Source organism: Erithacus rubecula (genome assembly GCF_903797595.1).
Source record: "Erithacus rubecula genome assembly, chromosome: 9".
In the NCBI taxonomy this organism is placed as follows: Eukaryota; Metazoa; Chordata; class Aves; order Passeriformes; family Muscicapidae; genus Erithacus; species Erithacus rubecula.
Genome location: NC_136660.1, coordinates 11,135,755 through 11,152,011, shown reverse-complemented (window position 1 = coordinate 11,152,011; position 16,257 = coordinate 11,135,755). Strand labels below are relative to the sequence as shown.

General features: G+C 44.1%; 1 protein-coding gene across 1 annotated transcript in view; it reads left to right on the top strand.

Annotated features, from left to right (window-relative positions):
• The window catches only part of RET (ret proto-oncogene), a 289,942-nt gene that overhangs the window by 320 nt on the left and 273,365 nt on the right, over nucleotides 1–16,257 (top strand). The window lies entirely within an intron of this gene.

Genomic DNA, 16,257 nt, shown 5'->3' with positions numbered 1-16,257 from the left:
TTTGCTGTTGGCTTTAACTAAGATAAATAGCAATGCAGAGCTGCCTGTGTGGTGACTTACAGTAGTGGTGACTTACTCCTGCCAGGATGAGGTTTCAGTGGGGAATCTGCTGTGGACCCTGGGATGATTTCTCCCTGCTCATTAATGTAGATTAGGCATGCAACCTCTCCTGCTCTACAGTTGTTTTTGTTATTGTTTGGATTTACAAAATTATCTGTTGCTAAATAAAGTAACAGATGCTTCCCTGCATAGTTTCTGGAATAGGGAATTTGTCTGCTTACACTTGGGAAGTTCTCCCTCCTGGCCAGATGATGCAGCACAAGATGCTTCCTTTCCAGAAATAGCAGGGCTCTGAGGGTGCTCTGGGCACACCTGGGCATGCTTCACTTCATGTGAAGCTGTGACCATGCTGTGACCATGAGCTGTTATCAAACTGGCTCAGCAGGAGAGAGAAAGAGCTGGTCTGTAAAGTTCTGGCAGCAAGGAGAAGCTGATTTGGGCAGAAGCATGCAGACTCTTTTGGAGTGGGGATGCTCACTGGGGATTGTGTCAAGGAGTGCAGCTGCCTTCATTGAGCAAATGGACACGAGAAAGCAGTGCTGGTCATGAGGAGGAGTGCAGTGGTCAGTCAGCAGGCTGAAGTGGTGTGTGGCTCCTTCAGTGCTGAGATGCCAGTAAAGGTCTGATGGAGCTGAGCAGCCTTTCTGCAAGGCTGTTTCTTGGAAGTGTGGGTGACCTTGGGAACAGAAGGGCCCTCCCTCCAAGAGGGCTGCTCAGAAAGCCTTGCAGTACTGCAGAAGAGGCATTTTGCAATGCACCAGGTGGTGGGGACCAGCACAGGCTGGGATCAGTGCAATCTGGAATACCAGGTGGCAAGCTGAAGCCTGGTGCCAGCACAGGCTTGCTATCATTCTCATCATATAATTCATTGGTGATCTTGCTAATTTGAAATCCGATCTGTGTTTTGTATTGACTTAAATATCTTCTGCCAAATGGGTGGTAGTGTGAAAATCTAGCATTAATTGTTTGTCAAGACACAGCTGAAGAAACAGTCTAAGTGAGTATGACTCACTTGGAAGAAGTGTTTTTCACCTCTATTTCCCCTCTTCTTTCCACCACATTCACCCCCATCTCCCTTGTCTTTGCAGTGATGCTTTCTTTAGGAAAAGCTCTGGGGCTTTGGCATTGAGAACTCTGCAAAGGTGCTGCTGGAGCTACTGAAACACTCTGAGTAGCAGATGACAGGTTTTCTGTCACTGCTGCATTTCTGGTGCTCTGGATCTTTTTCTGGATGTCTTCAGTGCCATTTCACAGCAGAGTGAGATTCAGTGACCTTTTGCTGGGTCATCAGCATGGGGTTTATTCTCGCTTTTCTCTCAGCTGTGAAGCAAATGCTGCTGGCACAGTTGGCAGGTAAGACTGCACTGCAGATGAATCTGATGTGATGGGACTGCTGCAGTCTGGAGGGATGAATATGTGGTAATCTCTAAAGCCAGGTAACTTCTCAAGTCTTGCTTGTGATATGGCAAAACGAGGTGAAATATTTTTGAGTGCTTAGTTTAAATAGGTGGAATATTGTGCTTTCTCCTTGCCTGCCACATTTTGTATCTATTTCAAGGGAAAATAAATAGCTTTAAAAATGTGTCTGTCTATGGCAGAGGTAGCACTGAATTAAAACAGTGTGAAGAAAACAGTCATGTTTGCAAGCTGTCGGGGGAACTTGCCTCTGATTGATCTTCCGGGTTAGCAGAATGTGACAACCTATAGCAACAAAAGTGAACAAGCATGGGATAAAATACAAGGTCTGCTTAAAAATGTATGAACTTGAACTCCAAAACCTCAAAAGGGTATTTGTGTTGGGAGTTTTCTTTTTTCTTAGTAGTGTTTCTAAACAATCTGGAGTGAATTAGACCCCTACAATTGGAAATTTAATTTGGGGTCATCTTTAAATGAACTCTAAAAGCATTAGACTCTGCTTTGCCAGGATCTCTGCTTTGGGCCTAAGCCCAGCATGTCATCTCCAAATCAATTCCAAGGTCCCTCTCCAGCCCAAGCTACTATTGATTATTTCTCTTTCCTTTTAACAAGAAGTCATCTCTGTGGTGATCACATAATGTACCTTGGTCAGTAAATGAGTGAAGGCAATGGCAGACTGAGGGAAGCTGCAGCCTGAGAAGCTCTGTGCCTCATCCCTGGCAGCAGCTGCTCTGTGTGCCTGGGCTGCCCACTGCCCCTCTTGGGCTCACGAGGCTGCAGCTGCTCAGGAGTCCTGCAAACAGGAGTGTGCATGCAGGTTCTGGGCTCTTCCCAGCTCCAATCCCGGAGACAGTTTTACCTTTTGATTCATTTTGAAAGCGGAGTACAGTCCTGGAGAGAGGGAGGTGCAGTTTGGTGGGTTTGCTTCTGGTGGGCTGGTGTGTGTCAGGTGTTGGGATGTGTGGGCTTCATTGAAGCCACAGGCTGAAAATTGCAAGGGCCTGAGGCCTTTTTCTCCTTTCTCATGCTAAGGAGAATTTCTCTCGGGTCTGCTGCAGTTTGCCTGTTCCTCCCTGGATCTTCCCAAGGTGATAAACCTCGGGAAAAACAGGAAGGAATTCACAACAAGATTAAGCACCTGCTGTTTTTCCGAAAGTAAGGAAAAACAGTTCTCACGATCCGTGAGAACGTTCTGTTTTCTTCTACTATCCAATGGACGGCCGTTCCTCTCTTCTTCAGCGATCCACACTATAAAAGTGGTTCGCCTTCACAATAAAGTTGCTTCTCTTTGCTGCTAGCTGGAGGAGTCATTGTCGTTATTCTCCGCGGCCGTATCGCGAATAGCGACAATTGGAGGTTCCACCGAGATCGTCCTTCACGGGAGCCGAGACCGTCTTTCGCCAGGACAGCGCGAACTGGGACCGCGGAGCCCCGCAGCCCCGCGGAGCAGAGCAACCCCGGACTGCGAGCGCTGCCGCCGAATCGGAGCCCCGGCTACCCCGGACTGCGAGCGCCCTAGCGACCGTTCCTCTTTCCGCGGAGAGAAGGTACTTTGTTTCTCCCCCCCTCCCTCCTCCAAACTAGCGGCTAGGTGAAAAGTTCTAAAATGGGGAACAATCTATCCAAACAAGAGGAGATTATTATCTCATTATGGAGGGATGTTCTAGAGGACTTAGACATCCAAATCCCAGATAAAGATTTGATTGCCTTGCTAGCTTGGGCAAAGGAGCGCGGTTTTTCAGAGGAGGAAGGAGAAGTTTTTTCAATGGACGTTTGGAAAGAGCTGGGGAATCTGTTGTGTGCAGCTCTCCATAAAGGAGATGTTTCAGTGTGCCCGCTGCTTACTACCTGGGGGACTATTCATCAGAGTTTTGTGGAGGATGAGGCGAGATTTGAACGGAGCGAGGGCGAGTCCGATGACTGCTCCGAGAACCCCCCGAAGTCAGGACAGCCCCTCCCGCTCGCACCCCAAGATAGCGCGGCGTCCTTTCCCCGGAGGGTGGTAACGGCAGAGACAGTGCAAAAGCCAGCTATTACACTGGAGGTAGTGGAGCAAGTCACGTTCGCGATCGCGACGGCCATCTGGGAGGCGTTTGTGCCCTATGTCACCATCCCCGATGAACCGCGGCGCATCGCGAATGGCCCGGCAGCGAGAATGGGTCCCGGGCTGCCGGCGGGCCCCCCCCAGACCAAAGACGGCAGGGGCAGCCGGCCGCAGGGGCGGGGCTATCGCTACCCCCTGCGCGACGTTTGACGTCACGGCCCACGATCCCGGAAGCTTCGGGTCCCCCCACCAACCCTCCCGGGACGCCGCCGGGATCCTCCTCGTCTCTAGGGGCGTGTCCTGCCGCGCGGGCCCCAAACAAGGTCGCCGCTCCTGCCTCCGCGGCCGGCCCTGTCTCAACGGGATCGGAGACCGCCGCGACATCCTCCGTGGGGCAGGAGTCGCCGCCTTCGTCATCCCACTCCAGCGCCACAGACGCCGACGAACCACAACACCCCCGCCGGAGGCGTGGTGTCCCTTCACATCCCCGCCGGAGGCGTGGTGTCCCTTCGGCCAGCAATCGCGGCAGAAACCCCCGCGTAATTTGGGAGGCTGTCAGGTTGCGGGCATTGCAAAACGGGGATTGGGACCTCTTAGAGAAGGTGGGAATGCCAAGAAAAGGAGTTTTCCAGATGGAGGGAAGCGTCCAGGGTGACCCCGCGGGGCCCTACCCGGCCCCCGGGGATGACCTGTCGCAAAGCAGTGATGGGGACACCCGGGGGACGGAAGGGGCTCAGGCTTTTCCCGTCTTCAAAGGGGCGCAAGGTCAACTCGACCGGCATGACCCAATTGCTTGGCGTGTTGTCCAAGATATACAAGATAAGGTAGCACGCTTTGGACTCGGTTCCACCCAGGTCATGCAGATTCTTAGAGTATTAAATACAGACCTGTTAGCACCTTATGATATAAGGCATATAGCACAGGTGCTATTTCAGCCAGTGCAGTTCAGAGTGTTTGAGGACACCTGGGCGCAAATGGCTGATAGGGCTGCTGCAGACAATATGGGGCTGCCCCAGGATGACCCTAGGTATGCAATAGGCCGAGAGGTTTTGATGGGTACGTTTCGTTTCTCTAACCCTGACCTCCAAGCATCTTGGCCCCCTCCCGTTCTTGAGCAATGCCAAAAAATAGGGTTCGCAGCAATTATAAAAACAATAGAAGCTGCAGCTCCTAAAACAAAATATGTGAAGATTACTCAGGGTCCTAACGAACCATTCCTACAATTTGTAGAAAAGGTGGCTGCAGCCCTAGAGAAACAGGTCGAAGATGATGCTCTCAGGCAGATGTTGTGTAAACAGCTAGCCAAAGATAATGCCAATGCTGACTGTGCAAAAATTATACAGTCTCTACCAGGAGATCCCTCACTAACTGACATGATACAGGCATGTTCAAAAGTGGGGACTATAGATCATCAGATCTCTGCCCTGGCAGCTGCCATGTGGCAGCATCAAAAGATGTCAGGAGGTGGATATTATAAACAGGGAAAACCTAAAGGCAAGAAGCCTACCTTTTTGTGTGCCAAGTGCAAAAAGCCAGGACACTATGCAAACCAATGCAGATCAAAAAACCCTCCTCCTGGCCAGGGAAACGGGCAGGGGAGCGCTTGGGGGTACAGCGCTCAGATAGAAACAGTACCCCAGGCTTCCTCAGCCAGCACTCAGCCAGCACCCGGGGGTCAGCCGGAGTGGATGTATACACCGCAGCCACAGTCATCTTAGACTCGACTGGTGTACACAAGATCCCTCTGGATGCCACTGGACCTTTGGGCAAAGGCCTGAGTGCCCTGCTCATAGGGCGGTCCAGTGCCACCCTCCAGGGAATTTTTGTCCACCCCGGGGTCATTGATGCTGATTTCACAGGTCAAATCTATGCCATGGTTTCTACGCCTTCTCCTCCTGTCACTATCCCAAAGGGTACTCGAATTGCCCAATTGGTGCCTTTCTATTCGTCTGTTCTCAGGGTTGATCAGCGAAATCGCAAAGACGGTTGCTTTGGATCCACAGGACCACCACAGGTTTTCTGGACAATGAATGTCTCGGATCAGCGACCACAAATGATGTGTACTCTGACTCTCTCAGGTGCCAACCCGTCTCAGACTCAACTCAGAGGTTTGCTGGACACTGGGGCGGATGTAACAGTGATCTCACTCTCTGCCTGGCCTCCCACATGGCCTGTGGCCCCTCTGGGTCAGGCCATTGCAGGCTTGGGGGGCACAACACAGACCTTTGTGAGTCAGAGGCCTGTGTTGATCAGAAATATGGAAGGGCAGACAGCCATGGTCCGACCATACATCACTGCAGCCCCTATCAACCTCTGGGGACGAGATGTGTTGGCAGCCTGGGGGGTGCGCATGGAAGCAAATTTTTAATTAGGGTCACTGAAGTGAAGGGCAAGAACTATCCTATGATACCCCTACGGTGGTTGTCTAATACCCCCGTATGGCAAAATCAGTGGCCCTTGCCAAAACAGAAATTAATAGCCCTTCGAGAATTAGTAAAAAAAAAAAAACAAAAAAAACCCAAAAAAACAAAAAAGGGGAATGGCTGGTGAAACACCACACAGCCGACTAGAAAAAGCTTTATATACCATCAATCACCTCACTGTGCCACAAGATTCCAATAATCCTGTTATTGTGAATCACTTTACTTCTTTACAGGCTGCAGATGAGATACGCTTGCCCTGAGCGAAGGTGTTCATACGGAACTTGACCGCGAACAAGTGGGAAGGCCCGCATGAACTCATCGTTTGGGGCCGTGGGTATGCTTGCGTCTCAACAGATACCAGGGTACGCTGGCTGCCTGCGAGATGTGTCCGCCCTGACCTGCGACATCAGAGACAGAATGCAGCCGAGGCACAGCCTTTGGATGCTGACCAACAGGCTGACCGCCAGCCAGATGGTCCCTCTACCAGCAGAGGATGAACTCTTTTGTTTCTTTGGAACTGTTTTCAGTCTTTGGACATTGTTAGATAAATTTTATATTGGAAATCACGGGTCTGGTGAATGGTGGCGGGTTTCTTTCCTATTGTATTAGAAGTAAGTTGCTGGGAAGCATCAGGTGCGAAGGTTTCCCTGGATGCTTCAAGCGTCCACGGATCTCCAGGGATGTGTTTGCTCCCCTCCGACAAGGATCCTAAGGAGGACAGCAAACACCTCCTTTTTTCTTTTAAAACTAAAAGGGGGACTTATGGGCTTCATTGAAGCCACAGGCTGAAAATTGCAAGGGCCTGAGGCCTTTTTCTCCTTTCTCATGCTAAGGAGAATTTCTCTCGGGTCTGCTGCAGTTTGCCTGTTCCTCCCTGGATCTTCCCAAGGTGATAAACCTCGGGAAAAACAGGAAGGAATTCACAACAAGATTAAGCACCTGCTGTTTTTCCGAAAGTAAGGAAAAACAGTTCTCACGATCCGTGAGAACGTTCTGTTTTCTTCTACTATCCAATGGACGGCCGTTCCTCTCTTCTTCAGCGATCCACACTATAAAAGTGGTTCACCTTCACAATAAAGTTGCTTCTCTTTGCTGCTAGCTGGAGGAGTCATTGTCGTTATTCTCCGCGGCCGTATCGCGAATAGCGACAGGGATGTGTGCTGTGTCACCTCTGTGGTGACACCTGGCAGGAGGTCTCAGTCCTGACCCAGCTGTGCTGTATTTGACAGAAGATAGGAAACACAGGATGGTACTGTGATGAGTGTAGGACTACTTGTGTTCATGTAGCATGACTTTTTATAGGCTTAATTCAGACTTTTTAAGCAACAGCTTTGTTTTGGCTTTTTTTCAGGTGAAAAGACTTTTTTTTAGTAGAAACTGTCATGGCAATCCCATGTAAATAAGGGATTTTTATGCAGTTTTTCTCAAGGCATATAAAATGAGAATAAATCTCTTAAAATAAAGGCCAGGTGGCAATACAAGCCAGAGCAATGATGCCCTGTGTGTTCTAACTTTGTTAGTGCAGTTACCAATAATTACCATATTGTACTCAGTAGTGTCAGTAAGGTCAATTCACAGTCATAGGATGAAAGGGGACACTCCAATTGCTCTTAATGTGCATCAAAATGAGAAGATTGATATTGACAAGGTGACCTCAGCTCCAAAGGGGCAGTTTATTTTGAATGGCTGTAGTTTTCTTTTGCTTTTGATTGACAACCTCAGTGTGACTATTTTCTTTCTTTGTGGTTTTTATTCTTTGTCTTGAAGGAGCACCCCAGCTCATGTTGGCTATTTCATATAACACAGCACCAGTAAGTAAAGACCAGTAGGATTTTCTGGAGAAAGTTGCTGTACCCCAGTGCCCAATGTCCCCCAGGTGCCCTTTGGTGGTTCTCTGGATGACCCCAGCTCTGTGTTAATGTCTGGAATTCAGTTCCGCAATTAAAATGTGGTGCCTGACATCAGTTCCGAATTTGTCTTTCCTTCAATTTTTCATGTCCACCCAATTTATTCTCTTGTCCTCTTAACCTTCTCTGTGTCAGAGAACTGTGTGTTTTATCCTCTAGTTGCCATCAGGGGAAAGTTTGCAGTAATTTATTTTCAATTTCTCTTTTTTTTTTCTTCTCTTTTTACATTGAGTTTTGTACTGAAAAGATGTTTAATTGATGTTCTGTAGAATTTGGAACCATCAGCATTCTTATTTACTCTTTAACTTTTTATTTTTTTTTTTCCTAAATAAAGTTATGCTGTATACTTTTGGGAGGAAGTACTGCATATTCTTCATTGCCTGCAGAACACTTGGGTACATGAAAATTTGTAAACTTAGATATCTAAATGTAAGCCTTGAAGAATGTTCTCTGGTTGTATTGGGCAATTAAAAGTTCAGGCTTAGTGAGCACTGTTGCTATCAGCAGAATGAGAAAGCGTTATTAATAAGCATGTTTAATATCTCCAGAATTTGACTGTTTGACAGTATTGGCTATGAGGGAGTGATCAATGTAGCTGTTTGGAGATATGAGGAGGAGAAAAAGACATTATGAAATGCAGCAAACTTGTGAGAAAACACAACTTTCAGTAGAGGGCTCTTTAACCTCAGCTTCCTTGGAGGTTAAGAATACTCTTATTGCATTTCTTCCTGCAGAATATGGTGCTGCAGCTGTAGAAAATGCTGTGCTCTGAATAAAATAAGTTTTATAAACAGAAGGATACACATTTCCACCTCTCCAAGCCTCTTGGTTTGGTTTAATACAGTGTAAGACATTTGTAACAAACAAAAAATAAATACTCATCCTTGACATTTACAATATATGATGCAGCTCTGAAGCAATGTCTGGTGCAGAATTTGCTGTATTTGCCTTAGGTAAATGGATGGCAAAGGGATGCTTGTTAGGAGGAAAATCTAGAATAATGGGGCCAGGAGCAGTGACTGTTCTGAGAGATGTGAAATGTGAGGAGGTGACTCAGCAGTCCTGGAGATGTGAGGGCAGGCACACAGACCTCCAATGTCTGAGGCTTTCTGCTCTCTTTTCTGTCTTTATACTGAGGGTTGAAGTCCCTTTTCCCTCACTGAAACTCTGGTGATGCCCGGGCAGCTGCATGGGGTGGCTGCTGCTTCTTGACTGATGTGGTATGTCAAGTATAAAGGAAAAGCCATGGCTTTTGTTCTTCCATCAGTACCCATATTGCAATTTCAACTGTGTGTCCAAGTCCATGAATATTTGGAGCAAATATTGTTACTAATAAATCGCAGGCAAATGTAACTCTTTTGTCTTGGTATAAAATAATACAGGTAAATTTTTTTTCAATATCCAGGGAATACTTTGCTTTTAAAACAGGAAGAAGGAGACAGTTTTTAAACTAACTTTAACTGTCTTCTCTGGCTTCATGTTAGTCAAATAATGGGCTCAAAAAACAGGAGCAAATCTTAACAAAGAAAAAACCATGATACTTTAACTTTTCAAAATAAGTGAATAAACTGTGCCTTTTTAATAAGTTTACATAGATTGTTTTTCCTTAAGTATTAAGATTTATTCTCCCTGGAGTACAATAACTCTGAGGTGGAAACAGGCCAGCATACACTCATTTGCTGCCTCTTGGGAAATGGCATTTGCAGAGCAATGGCTCAGCCCCTGAATGGGGTAACAAGTGTGACAGCAGAGCCAAGTCAGGGACTCCAGAGTGAGCCAGCTGCCCAGGTGAGCAGCAGAGAGGTGTTTTTGTCAAATACTTTGAGAAATGGCTCTGACTTCAGTGATTGGTTTTGGCTCCCATTGCTGAGCCCAGTCATGCTACGTTCTATCTCTGTTTAAGGAATTATTTGTATTTAGATGGGGAGTAAAGGTTTGCTAAAATATTTGGTTTTAGACTGATGACTGTTATAAACTATTTTTTTTTATTTTTTTACCTCAAGCTGTTTGCTTCCATGCATTCCTGTCTTCAGTGACCTCCTGTTCTATTCTCTGGCTTTTGAGCAAAGCTCTGATAAAGCATCTGCACTTGCCTGGGGAGTCTTTTTCTGTGTAATAGACTGAAAGCCTTAACTGATTTTACAAGTTGCCTAGAAAAATTTTAAGACCTGGGTTACAGCTGGGATATTAGGGATTGTCACTTCACTAGATTTTTGTGCAAACTGTTTTAAATCCTCTCTCTCTTCCTAAATTATCTCCATCACAAGTTAACACAAATAGATGTGATAAAGCTAAAATCCATGGCTTGTTATGAGGCACAATATTAGACTTCTTAAAATTATATTCAGTTGGGCTGATAATAGATAATTTCTGTTAAAAGGTGTTTACCCTTAGCAGTGTTTGGTTAATGGAAAGAAATGAAGATGTCAGACCTCCTCTTGTAGGAAGGCATCTGTTGGAAGTGCAAGAACAGGGCCCTTAGAGGCAAAGGGTTTGTGTTTTTTAGAGCAGTTTAGTAATTGCTACAGTCCTATTGAAATCTCAGACTGCTTATTTTGATCTGAGGACAGAGAGAATTAGTGCTATGACAAGGCAAGTGTGCCTTTTCTCCCTTCTGTATTAAGAAGGAGGGAAATTCTTTTGATATATTTCATTTTTTTTTTTCCTCTTGAATTGGCAGCTGAAGATTCAAATTTTCCCCTGCTACCCTGCAACTGGAAGCAGTTACTATCTGGTTACTAGATGTATATACAGTAAGTAAGCTAGCAGCATTGATTTGCTTATTACTGCACTGAACCTCTAACTTGCTGTCAGGTGCTGTTGACAGCAACAAGGACCCTTTAGAGGTCACTTACAAATACTGGCTTGAGCTCCTACACAGAAAAATTTAAACTAATTGCCCTTGTGTTGAAAAACTGCTCTTGGCCAAGTAACATTATAAAGCAGTGCCTCATTGGAGGGAGGAAAGGACAGGACATCAGGAAGCAAATTGGGTTTGTACACACTTAAGCAGACTATTTCTTCCCCCAGATATTGCTGTTACAGGAACTATTCTCTGGTGTCCTGGGAGGCATGGTCCAGTTGCTGCCCATCCTGCAGCAGGAGCTGCTGGCAGCCCAGGATGCCCAGAGCCTCCTTGGCCCCTGCTGTACATGGGGTGCTCCCTAGAGAGGATAACTTCAGCTGCTCAGTCCTCAGCAAGACTGCAGCCCTTAACTGCAACAGACAGACTCTTATGGGTCTTTCTGTGGCTGCTGTTTCCTTGTTCTGTGATCCAGACTTCCAGGAACAAGACAAGTTGGGCTGGTTTCTTTCTGTAGAAAGTGTCTTGTTACCTGCTGGGCACTAGGAAATAGACCTAGAAATGCTCTTTGCAGAGGTTCTATACCAGTAATTTATATTTTGACTGATATTTAGCTGGCACTTGATACAGGTGTTTTTATGATGTATTGGTTTCATGCTTCACAAGTAAGCAAAACAAAGAGCAGCAATAACAAGCTCAGAATATCTACCTGCCCAAAGTGTGTCCCTGGTCTGTGGGATTAAAGTGCAAAAGGGTCTAACAGAGGTAATTTTTTTATTCTGTGCTCTGGGAAGGAATCTCATGATGTGAAGTGACATATGGTGAGTGTGAAGAATGGCCAGAGGCAGGAGGGGCAGCCGAGCCTGGTTTATGCCACTGGCAAACCCTTTGGTGTGGGCTCTCCTGGCTGTGCCTGGCTTTCACCTGGTGATGTTTGCTCTCACTGCCTTTGGTCACTGTGTTTTACTGGTTATGGTTCATTTTGCCATGCAGAAGTGGTACAGGTTTACATAATTCTTACAAATATTACTGGAGTAATATGGGATTGGAGAATTTCCATTGTCTGAAAATCAAGGTGGTAGAAAGCACGTGTGATCTGTCAGTTCTTGCATTTTCTTAATGTGTTTATTTTCATATTGGGATAGGAGTTTAGTCTTTCTGGCTTGTCTTTTTGCTTCTTGCAATGAAGTTCATGTAAATATAGGCAGGTAATACAGGTAAAGTACAAAGCACTTTATATTAGTTTCCACAAAATAGTAATTGAAATATTTAAGTCATTAGGAACTCCATTATAATGATACTTGATTGCAGAAAAAAAAATGTATCTCTTCTAAACATGTTCTTTGTTCTCACACTTCTTCAAAAATTTTGTACGGTGTATGGTTGTGTGTTGGTGACAAATACTGCAAAAGGAATGGAAAAAAGATGTGCTTTTACTGGCAACCAAATATGAGATTTCTACAAATTCATAGTTGGAGTACATTATAAGTGTAATTGTTCCTGAAGGGTATAAGAAATTCCAGCTTTTAGTTTAGTGAAGTGGTCTAATTTTACTGGGCTTGAGATGAACAGCCTTTACGAAGGTATTCTCGTGCTGCTGAATTTAAGCTAATATTTTGTGAGTGTTGAAGCTGATGCTGTGTTTCCAGAGAAGAGTCTGCAGCCCATGAGGGTTTTTCCTTTGATCCTGGGATGCACAGAGCCAGCCTGTTCTGAGTCTGTGCTGTCACAGTGCTGAGACACCCAGCCTTGAGTTGTGCTTGCCGAGTCACAGCCCATCATGTCTGAGGCCATTCCTGTTCTGAGGATGAGCTGTACAGCTCTGTCACCCCACAGCAGGACATTGCACCTTTTTTCTTCACAGCAAAGAGAGTTGAAGAGTGCTGTGTGGGTTTTCTGTTTTGCATTTTTAGTTTCACTCTGGCAAACTGGACACTGTACATGAGCACTGTTAATGCAGCTGGAGATCAGCTACACCAGCAGATGCTGCCTTCTGGTAGCTCTTCTGATGAAGAATTTATGCTGTAACAAACTTTTAGATTATTGAGCTCTAAAGCCACACAATTTTATGCAGAAAGGGGAAAGAAAGCACAAAAATATGTAATTTTTATTTTGCAAAAAATTAGATTAATGTATCCTAGTATTTAGGGAGGTCTTTCTGAAAGATAATAGATACAATTTTTTTATGTTTGTAAGTATAGATAGATAATAAAAAATGACAGTCATTGTCTAAAGTTCATAGCTGGGATATTTTCCTTCCATTTTCAAAAGACACCTGAGATTTCCTTTCTGAGCTTATGTTTCAAAACTGATAAAATTCAGAGGGCTTTTTTCTTGCTGCGGTATTAATTTTATTTATGAAGAAAGCCAAGAGATCAAATATTGACCTGACCTAGGGAAAATATTGACAGTATAACTAGAAATTTCACTGGTTGAGGTGCAGATTGAGAACAGAAATCTCATACCCAGGGTGCACTGAAAGTTTAGAGGCAGCTTGAAGCTAATGTGAAGAGACAGGTTGTCTGGGTTAATATCAAATGGGAAGAGACTCTGCAAAACCAGAAGGGAAGAGGATGCATAATGCCTTTCTAAATTGTATTAGGCTTTGGGATATGGTCTTTGTTTTATAATACTCAGCAAAGTGATTTATAGTCTTGTAATAAAAGAGTAGTTAGAGGATTAATAATCCTCCCATCCTTCCAAACTTTAAGCCATCCATGCTGCTTTCAGAAGCCAAGATACGACCCATGGTACAGTTTGTTCCATTTCACTGGTTTCCTTAAATACGCTTGACATGGTGACCAGAAAAGTCTTAGACAATCCTGTAACTTTATCAGGTTTGTGTGTTAAAACACTTGATGGTTTCTAGGTTGTTTTTTGGTTTTATTTTTGTATGTAACTCTTCCAAATTTTTTCTGTAATACTGATGACTTTTTTTGAAAAGACCAAGTCAGAGGGGAAGGTGGCTGCTTTCTGGATGTTACTCCTTGCTTGGCCAGTAGGTCTAGGGCAATCATATTTCTTGGACATCTTTCCCATGTTTTGTCTACTTGTTCCACACTGTACATGTGTATGGCACTCAGCAAACCAGGTCCTGGGTTTGGTCTTTGCACTTGATCTCTTCAGGAGGGCTGAGACACCTCCTGTCTTGTTTGCTACTAAACTGAAAGCAACATGAAATGACTAACAGTACTGTATGAGTATTGCATTACATAGTTTTTTGGCTGCCAATTACTTGTAGTGCAGTAATTATTAAGTAAAACTGATCTGCCTGAGGTCATAAAGCCAGGAATAGAGCACATATCTCCTGATCCAGTGACACAGCTGTTAATTCACACAATTTCTACTTGAGTTCATTAAAAACCTTCTCCCACAGCTCTGCCTCCCTCAGCAGCCAAAATTTCTCCTTTTAACAGAAGAAAGGAGCTTCCTTTGGGACTGCAATTCCCCCACAGTGAAAAACTTACCCAGCTGAGAGTATGTGCTGTCTTTTGAAGTAGTGTTAGCACTTTCTGACCTGAGAAACAAGGGGACTAAACTCTTGTATCTAAGCTTGGAAAGCACATCTAATACAGTCAGGGCATGTTTTCATGCCTGAATGCTGTAGATAATGCACTTTAAAAGTTCTCAGAGGTGAAAACTCAATTTATTATAACAAAGCTGATGTTCACTACGCCTCCTAAATGAACTAAACTCTTCCATGAAATTACAGAATGGGAAAATGAGTCAGGTGGGGGAAGTCTGTGCAGTTTGGGTAATATTTATATTTGTGTTTATCTTGTTTTTCTGGGGTGGTGTTTTTGTTGGGGGTCTTTTTGTTGCTTATTTTTAATTTTGAGGAGTAGATTTTGAAGATAGCAGGGATTGTTATGGTCACTGATACAGAACTTCATCCTGTGTTTTCTTCATGGAGCATATCATATGTGGCTTAATGTACATTTTTAGATGGGTAGCCATTCTCGATCTACTTAAATTAGTGCCAATGAGGACGAAGCTTTTCACATACCAAGTCGTTCCAACTCTTAAATACTAGTTTTAGTTCTAATGGATAAGAAAGGGAGGTGTATGTACTCTCAGAAGACAGAAAACATATCTCACTACAATAAGGATGCTCAGAACGTGAACTAGATGCCATTTGGTAACAAGCTAGATTACCCTTATATCTCTCTTCAGATAACATACTACTTTAGAACAATTTAATTCAGAGTTTCGTTATATTAATTTACTTCCATGCTTCCAATTCTTCAAGTAATAATTCTGGAGAGAGTTGAGAAGCTGTTTCAGCACACATTGTTATTAATAAAAGATGAATCCTGTATGTTTCTGGATGAAGTCCTACCTGTGTTTTTAAAACTGTATTTTTCAAGCTTAAAAATAAATATTTTCCCAGTGTAACATATTAGTTATGCAAATATAGGAAAGACTCTGTCTTAGTATTCTCAATTGCATATAACAAAACTTTCAATGGAAATCAGTGTTAGATATATTCAGCTTGACTCTTGGGACTTTGATTTTATGTTCTGTTGCCTTCTCCAAAGCTTTAGTTTCAACACTGAAGGCAAGTCACATGTAATAAAATATTATGTGAATGTTTTACCTTACTCCTTGGGATCAAGAAATGTTTCATTTTTTTCTAAGAGTTCTCAGTATAATCCTTTGAAAAGCTGTTACAGAAGCTTAGTGTTATGAGCTAAATAAAATTAGTGTGATTTTGTGCTGTGAGATTTAAGTCAGTGCTGTGGTATGGAATCCACAAGGCATTACAAGTGTACGTGTCCAAGAAGCTGGGAGAAAAAGGAGAGGGGAAAGAAGAATAACTCCCCTCATTTCTGCAGATGCTTGAGCTGAGGGATGCAGCAGTACTTTAGCAGACTGTTATTCCTCTCTGTTCCAGGAGCAATGCCAGTGTTTGCAGGAATAGGAAACTTGGCAGTCTCAGCTGTCTCTTCATTACTGTGCTCTGTCTCTCAACCTTTGTGTCGTTTACCTCTGAGGGCACCAGAATGGGGAAGTGAATCAGAAATTCAGGAGTCTGGGTGCCCTAGAAACAGGATTGAGCTGGGGCAATGTGCATGAGTGATTTGCTCCTCTTTAAGGCATTCCATGTTCTACAGTGTCAATCAAAGGTTAGTGATGACTAAGACTAAAGGTAACTATCAAAGATTTAATTCCTGTCTTTCTTATGTGCATTTAACTTGGAGACTGTGAAATGCATAGAAGATGGCATACAACTGCCAGTGACACTCAAGCCTTTCATGTGAATGCATGTGCCCCTGTGCTCTTGCTAGAGACGTGTGGAATTTTCAATTCTTTAAAAAGAAAAATTAAATTCTGTCTTCAAATATCCTCAAACCCAGTTTTTAAGGAGGCAAAAGTTCACAGTATGTGATGGGCTGTGCACAGAACCTGTAGAAGTCCAGTCCAAATCAAGATCAAGCAAAATTCTTATTTCCCTGTGATATTTAAACTGCATAGATGAAGGACACAAACCCATGCTTAACTTCAACCACAGAATTTGAATTAAGCACATGCTTTGGTGCACAATACCATCAGCTCATTGATGACTGCAGTATAGCATGAAGATTGTGTCATCTTCCTGGAACA